Consider the following 8,852-nt stretch of genomic DNA (forward strand, 5'->3'; position numbering starts at 1 on the left):
AACTGTCTGCATCTGGGTCTTCTCCTGAGCCTTGACAGTACGAACTGGCCATAATGGACCCAGCAGACTCGAACCAGCTCCGCAACACCGTCTCCTTCCAAGAAGTCACCATTGGAAGGCACGAGGTGTTGCTCCATGGTCTTATGGAAGGGTTCCAGACCTTGGTTGAATGCCATGACCGTGCGTTGAACACATTGCTGGAGCAATTCCACGGGTTGTCTGTCAGGCAGCCTACCACGACGGTAACCTCCCAGCCCCTCAGTAACCCGGCTGTTAGCAACGCCGCCACCTTGGTTTCCCAAGAACCCCGCTTACCTCCCCCCGTTTTATCGGCCCTTTCCCCATCTCCAAGATTATTAGCCCTTCTGCTGTTCGTCTTCTGTTGCCCCGTACCGTCCATATACATCCCACTTTTCATGTGTCTAGGATTAAACCTATGTCTCACAGCCCTTTGTCTCCTGTTTCCAGGTCTACCCCTCTCCCCCGTCTCAGACGGCCAACTGGCGTACACAGTGAGGTGCCTCCTGAAGGTTTGACAGGCAGGGGCAGGGGATTCCAGTACCTGGTCGACTGGGAGGGTTATGGCCTGGAGGAGAGGTGCTGGGTCCACGCTAGGCACATCCTGGACCCAGGCCTCATTGCTGAGTTCCAACGCTGGCCCCACAGGTCAACCAGGTATGCGCCCAGGTAGGACGCCAGGTTGCGCCCTTAGGGGGGGGGGGGGTACTGTCACACCCTGATCTGTTTCACCTGTCTTTGTGCTTCTCTCCACCCCCTCCAGGTGTTGCCCATCTTTCCCATTATCCCCAGTGTATTTATGCCTGTGTTTTCTGTTTGTCTGTTGCCAGTTCGTTTTGTTTCGTCAAGCCTACCAGCGTTATTCCCATGCTCCTGTCTTTCTCTAGTTTCTAGTTTTGACCATTCTGCCTGCCCTGACCCTAAGTCTACCTTTCGGACTCTGCTCTGGATTACTGACCTCTGCTTGTTGTTTGCCTGCCCCGTTTTTGTAATAAACGTTTTTGTTACTTTGAAACTGTCTGCATCTGGGTCTTCTCCTGAGTCTTAACAGTTGAAGTGTTGTGGTTGCAAGTTCAAGTGCTAACAGTCAGTATCTGGATAATATGTGTGCAATGCTTGATAATGTGTGTGATACTAACATAGGTCTATTTTCTGGGTGACCTGAATATAGATTGGTTTTCATCAAGCTGTCCGCTCAAGAGGTAGCTTCTTACTGTAACCAGTTCCTGTAATTTGTCTCAGGTTATGTATGAATGTTATGTATGAATGAGTGTTTACAAGAACTACATCATCCATGTGTATTGGTCACATTTGTACAAATGCTTCAGAACTAAGCTAACATATGGAATTGTTTTAAGATGGTTATACCATGGATCTTTTAGCTACTTGATTTTGAATTTTAGCACCCCTGTAGGTATAAAACAAATATCTATTGGATTTGGCCTTTACTACTATAGCCCATAGAAACACAATGCGTAACACATTCATAAATGGAAAAACCTTATGATTAATTTTTGCTCCTATATCTAGGACATATAAGAAAGCTCAGGAAATATTTGTTTTTTTGGACACATATTTAACCCCTTATTTTTTGGGGGCACAAAACTACTTAGACACTTCCATTCATTTGTATGGGTTACCTTCAGACGAGTCCCGTGACAATTGTGGGCACCATGTTCATGAGTTTCATCTTCCCATAATAGTCATATTAGTTTGTAGGCCAAACAGTTCGGACGCTACAGATGTTTTTGTGAGAAGACCAATTTTCGGGATATCATGGTCTGACAAACATCACTGTAGCTCAGCCAACTTTGAGACGCAGCCCATGCAGAAAACATAACTCTAGCTTAAACGGACGGATTTTGATGGGGATTTTTTTTATTATGACTTAAGGATTTATTAAGAAACTGACTGTTAGAACTGTTAAGGATCGATGAGGAATTTAACCATGTTATGGTTGAGAGAGAGATCAAGCAAAAGGAGTGGCTAAGTAAATTGAGAAATGATGTGACTAAACTGAACAAAAATAAGAAACTGTATGAAACTAAGAAATTATGTAAAGTATGATGGAAAAAAGATTTGGAGTTCATTAAATTAAATTATGGGCAGAAAGACATTCAAATCGTCTTTCATTGAATCAGAAGGCTCATTCATCACAAAACCTTTTGATAATGCCAATTTTAATGACTATTTGGTAGGCAAAGTGGGCAAACTCAGACATGAAATGCCAACAACATATATTCATGCATAAAATACAGAATAGTTAAAGAAAACATTAATTTTGAATTCTGTAAAGTTATTGTGGGAGAGGTGGAAAAATGATTGTTGTCCACCAATAATGAAAAACCACCTGGTATTGACAACTTGGAAAGCAACTGAGGATGGTAGCAGCAGGGGAGGCAGGGTAGCCTAGTGGTTAGAGTGTTGGGCTAGTAACCAAAAGGTTGCAAGTTCAAATCCCCGAGCTGACAAGGTACAACTCTGTTGTTCTGCCCCTGAACAAGGAACCCATTGTTCCTAGGCTGTCATTGAAAATAAGAATTTGTTCTTAACTGACTTGCCTAGTTAAAGAAAGGTAAAATAAAAATATTGCCTCTCCTGTTTGTCATATTGTTAATCTGAGCCTGGAGGAAAGTGTTTTTCCTCAGACCTGAAGAGAAGCTAAAGTAATTCCGCTACCCAAGAATGGTAAAGCTGGTTCTAACAGCCTACCAATCAGCTTGTGTTTGACCAGATACATGCTCTTAGCAAAGTTTGGGGAAAAGTTGTTTGACCAGATACAATGCTATTTCTCTGTGAACAATTTAACAAGACTTTCAGCGTGCTTGTAGAGAAGGGCACTCAACATGTACTGCACTGACACAAATTTTATTTGTATTTGTTTTATTTCACCTTAATTTAACCAGGTAGGCAAGTTGAGAAAAAGTTCTCATTTACAATTGCGACCTGGCCAAGATAAAGCAAAGCAGTTCGACACATACAACAACACAGAGTTACACATGGAGTAAAACAAACATACAGTCAATAATACAGTAGACAAATAAGTCTATATACAATGTGAGCAAATGAGGTGAGATAAGGGAGGTAAAGGCAAAAAAGGCCATGGTGGCGAGGTACATACAATATAGCAAGTAAAACACTGGAATGGTAGATTTGCAGTGGAAGAAAGTGCAAAGTAGAAATAGAAATAATGGGGTGCAAAGGAGCAAAATAAATAAATAACAGTAGGGGAAGTGGTAGTTGTTTGGGATAAATTATAGATGGGCTATGTACAGGTGCAGTAATCTATGAGCTGCTCTGACAGCTTGTGCTTAAAGCTAGTGAGGGAGATAAGTGTTTCCAGTTTCAGAGATTTTTGTAGTTCGTTCCAGTCATTGGCAGCAGAGAACTGGAAGGAGAGGCGGCCGAAGGAGGAATTGGCTTTGGGGGTGACCAGTGAGATATACCTGCTGGAGGGCATGCTACAGGTGGGTGCTGCTATGGTGACCAGTGAGCTGAGATAAGGGGGGACTTTACCTAGCAGGGTCTTGTAGATGACCTGGAGCCAGTGGGTTTGGCGACGAGTATGAAGTGAGGGCCAGCCAACGAGAGCATACAGGTCGCAGTGGTGGGTAGTATATGGGGCTTTGGTGACAAAACGGATGGCACTGTGATAGACTGCATCCAATTTATTGAGTAGGGTATTGGAGGCTATTTTGTAAATGACATCGCCGAAGTCGAGGATCGGTAGGATGGTCAGTTTTACGAGGGTATGTTTGGTAGCATGAGTGAAGGATGCTTTGTTGCGAAATAGGAAGCCAATTCTAGATTTCACTTTGGATTGGAGATGTTTGATGTGAGTCTGGAAGGAGAGTTTACAGTCTAACCAGACACCTAGGTATTTGTAGTTGTCCACATATTCTAAGTCAGAACCGTCCAGAGTAGTGATGCTGGACGGGCGGGCAGGTGCAGGCAGCGATCAGTTGAAGAGCGTGCATTTAGTTTTACTTGTATTTAAGAGCAGTTGGAGGCCACGGAAGGAGAGTTGTATGGCATTGAAGCTCGTCTGGAGGGTTGTTAACACAGTGTCCAAAGAAGGGCCAGAGGTATATAGAATGGTGTCATCTGCGTAGAGGTGGATCAGAGAATCACCAGCAGCAAGAGCGACATCATTGATGTATACAGAGAAAAGAGTCAGACCAAGAATTGAACCCTGTGGCACCCCGATAGAGACTGCCAGAGGTCCGGACAACAGGCCCTCCGATTTGACACACTGAACTCTGAAATGACTGATTGTCTGAAATAAATTGATAAGAAAAAGATTGTGGAAGCTGTATTGTTAGACTTTAGCGCAGCCGTTGATATTATTGATCATAATCTGTTATCGGAAAAGTGTATGTTATGGTTTTATATCCTCTACCATATCATGGGTTCTACAACGGGTTGGTCAAAACAAGCATTGTGATTGGTTGAGACACGTTATAAGCCATACTATAAAAATGGTTTAGCACGGGAGTAAACATTTTCTTAACGAGTCAGATAATAAGTTGCATGGACTCACTCTTTGTGCTATAATAGTGTTTAGCATGATTTTTGAATGACTACATCATTTCTGTACCCCAAACATACAAATATCTGTATGGTCCCTCAGTCGAGCAGTAAATGTCAAACTCAAACACAAAGAGCAGGGAGGTTTTCCAATGCCTCTCAAAGAAGGGAAACTATTGATAGATGGGTAAAAATAAGAAAAGCAGACAATGAATATCCCTTTGAGCATGGTGAAGTGATTCATTTCACTTGGTGTATCAATACACCCAGTCAAACACAGATTCAACTACAGAGAGCAGGGCCTGGTGGCATACTGTAAAACATCTTAAGTGAATCCCTTAAGGGTTTACCTTAAGTAATGACTGTTGCATAGAGCCCCACAAACATCTATTTAGCTAAGGGTATCATTTAAGGGTTTTACATTAGTTTGAAGGCCTTTACGGCAAAAAAAGAGTCTCTGGTTACCATGAAGATGATTTTATTCACTGAATGAATGTCTTCTCAAAGATTTAGCATTTATTTTGGGAGATTGCAGGAGCTGGCCGCCCGGGCCAAACTGAGCAATCGGGGGAGAAGGGCCTTGGTCAGGGAGGTGACCAAGAACCCGATGGTCACTCTGACAGAGTTCCAGAGTTCCTCTGTGGGGATGGGAGAACCTTCCAGAAGGACAACCATCTCTGCAGCACTCTACCAACCCAAGAAGACATGATGCTGTAATCACTGCCAACAGTGCTTCAATAAAGTACTGAGTAAAGGGTCTGAATACTTATAACAATGTGAAATTTCTGTTTTTTATTTTCAATAAATGTTTTTTTTAATCTAAAAATCTGTTTTTGCTTTGTCATTATGGGGTATTGTGTGTAGATTGATGCGGGAAAACAAATGATTTAGTCAATTTTACAATAAGGCTGTAGTGTAACAAAATATGGAAAAAATGAAGGGGTCTGAATACTTTTCAAATGCACTGTGTGTGTGTAAAAAATAATAATATATATATATATATATATATATATATATATATATATATATATATATATATATATATATATATATATATATATACACACACACAGTGCATTCGGAAAGTTATATATATATATTCTGTAATGTTAATGTTTTAAATGTATGTAAATTGTAAAAAGTATTTTTGTCTGAATGTGTTTTTTGCATGTGTTGGACCCCAGGAAAACTAGCTGTCACCATTGGCGTTGGCTAATGGTGATCCTAATAAAAATCATAAGTGTAGTCACTCACAAACCTCACACAAACTCTTATCCCTCTGTTAGCCCTCTGAGCAAATGAAAAAGCATTAGCATGGAAAAGCCATCTCACACATTACAGTTAAGCGTAGCCACTAACAAAACTAACACCTATTCATCATATCACATTGGCCCATTCCTCTTTGATCTCTGTAATGCCGTTTTACTTGAATCCTATAGAGACTACTGTCTCCAACCATTATTTTACGTGAAAAGCCTGTTAATAAACGCATCTGCTTAGTGTCTCAAGGTATATCCACAGCTGTTCTGCTCAGCATCCTGCCATGGTGGAGGGAGGCTTTTGTTTTGGATGTGTAAGTAGGACAACTGTGAACGGCTCATTTCGACACAGATTTGACTGCCTTTTCCCCCCTCTGTGCTCCTGGTATATGAAAGGCTGCCTAGCTGATAGAGACGACGACCCACATTGTTTAATCCCCTGTATTGTGTAGCAGTGCTGGGAGGATTCGGAAAGCGGCAAAGCAGGGGAAACAATGGTGCAGGACATTCTCCATTGCTACACTCTTAGAAAAAAAGGTTCTATCTAGAACCTAAAAGGGTTCTTCGGCAATCCCCATAGGAGAGCCCTTTGAAGAACCCTTTTGGGTCCAGGTAGAATCATTTTCAAATCAAAATGAATTGGTCACGTACACAGATTTGCAGATGTTATTGCAAGTGCAGCGAAATGCTTGTGTTTCTAGCTCCAACAGTGCAGTAATAATACCTAGCAATACAAACAATACGCACATAATCCAAAAAAGCTATGATCCCTTACTGATGTCACTTGTTAAATCCTCTTCAATCAGTTTAGATGAAGTGGAGAAAACAGGTTAAAGAAGGATTTTTATTTCTTGAGACAATTAAGACATAGATTATGTATGTTTGTCATTCAGAGGGTGAATGGGCAAGACAAAAGATGTTAAGTGCCTTTGAACGGGCTATGGTAGTAGGTGCCAGGTATTTCTTGTTTGAGTGTGTCAAGAACTGCAACACTACTGGGTTGTTTGAGTGTGTCAAGAACTGCAACGCTCCTGGGTTTTTCACGTTCAACAGTTTCCCGTGTGTATCAGAAAAAGTCCCCCACCCAAAGGACATCCAGCCAACTTGACACAACTGTGGAAAGCATTGGAGTCATCATGGGCCAGCATCCCTGTGGAATGCTTTCGACACCTTGTAGAGTCCATGCCACGACGAATTGAGGCTGTTCTGAGAGCAAAAGGGGGTGCAACTCAATATTAGGAAGGTGTTCCTAATGTTTTGTACACTCAGTGTTCAGTGTATATAATGGTGTGCATATACAGTATTAACTTTTTGTACTGAATTCAAGGTGTTATGTTTGGGGCAAATCCAATACAACACATTACTGAATACCACACTCCATATTTTCAAGAATAGTGTTGGCTGCATCATGTTATGGGTATGTTTGTAATCGTTAAGGACTGGAGAGTTTTTCAGGAATAAAAAGAAACAGAACGAAGCTAAGCACAGACTAAGTCCTAGAGGCAACATTACTTTAAAATGGCTGTCTAGCAATGATCAACAACCAGCTTGAAGAATTCTTGTAAGAATAATGTGCGAGAAAATATTGTACAATTCAGGTGTCCAAAGCTCTTAGAGACTTAGACATATTTACAGCTGTAATCGCTGCCAAATATGATTCTAATATGTACTGACTCAAGGGTGTAGATGTGTGAGAATTTTTTTTGGAATACATTTTGAATTCAGGGTGTAACAGCAAAATGTGGAATAAGTCAAGGGGTATGAATACTTTCTGAAGGCATAATTGGCCTGGCCTACTCCAAAATTAAACACATTTTAAGAAATCGCCTTTCAGTGTGTACTGTATTATTATGCATACTGGATGGACTGGTTACCTTATGCTCCAAACTTTATATCCATGAGTCTGGGAGAGAATGTATAGGTCTACTGTAGGTGATGCTGTTGGTTCCTTGGTTGTGCAAGGTGGCTTACAGTTAGTCTACAATTATAGCGAATTTGTATTTGATTTTGAATAGCCTAGAAATAGGGAATTTGTTATATTTTCATAACTAATAGGCTGACACATTACCTTTAGCAACAGAATCTCACCCTCATGAATTTCCATCTCCTTCTCTCTCTCCTTCATTCCTTTCTCAAGCATGCAGAGAGAGGGGCTGTCAACATTTGAATTAAATGTGTTTAGTTGTGAAAATATATTACTATCGATGTCCCTAACAGATCTCACTTGGTTTCCCAAATTAAGCACTGGGTAGCTGCAGGAACAAGGTTGGAGAGCCGATGGGATACAGAGTTTGGGCAGAATATCAGAATATCACCTATCGCGCAGTGAGAGGCTGCATTCTCCTCAAACAGTGGTTGATGCCTGGAGTAAAATAACCAGAGTAGCCCACCCAGCATGATTGAAAAACGAACAAGCGGGAAAGTGGCCTTCATTCGCTATTCGAGTGAATATGGCTGACGTCTTTTTTCCCCTGCTCCTGTCCATTTGTGTAACGGGCGTCGTATAGAGGGGACCAAGGCGCAGCGTGTTGAGTGCTCATATTTAAGTTTAATGAAATGAAACACTGAGACAAAGAAACAAAATGACAGCCAACAGTTCTGTCAGGTTACCTAAATGAAACAGAAAACAACTACCCACACAAACCAGGTGGAAAAAGGCTTCCTAAGTATGGCTTCCAATCAGAGACAACGATAGACAGCTGCCTCTGATTGGAAACCATACCCGGCCAAAACATAGACACACAACACATAGAATGCCCACCCCATATCACACCCTGACATAACTAAACAGAGAAAACACAGCTCTCTTAGGTCAGGGCGTGACAATTTGATAATGGACCATTCTAAAACAAAACAAATTTTACATATTAGTAAAGACAAGATTCAATTGAGAATAGTCTGATGGGTAAAAAATATGATCACCTGATGAGAGAACAGAATGTGCAGCCTGAGGCAAGGAACAGAGAGCAAACTTTTTTTGTGACTTTCTCAAATCATCAGTAGCCTTCAGTCGCACCATGCAGCCCATATATGTTTTGATTTCTAAGA

The sequence above is a fragment of the Salmo salar genome, chromosome ssa28, assembly GCF_905237065.1.
Source record: "Salmo salar chromosome ssa28, Ssal_v3.1, whole genome shotgun sequence".
In the NCBI taxonomy this organism is placed as follows: Eukaryota; Metazoa; Chordata; class Actinopteri; order Salmoniformes; family Salmonidae; genus Salmo; species Salmo salar.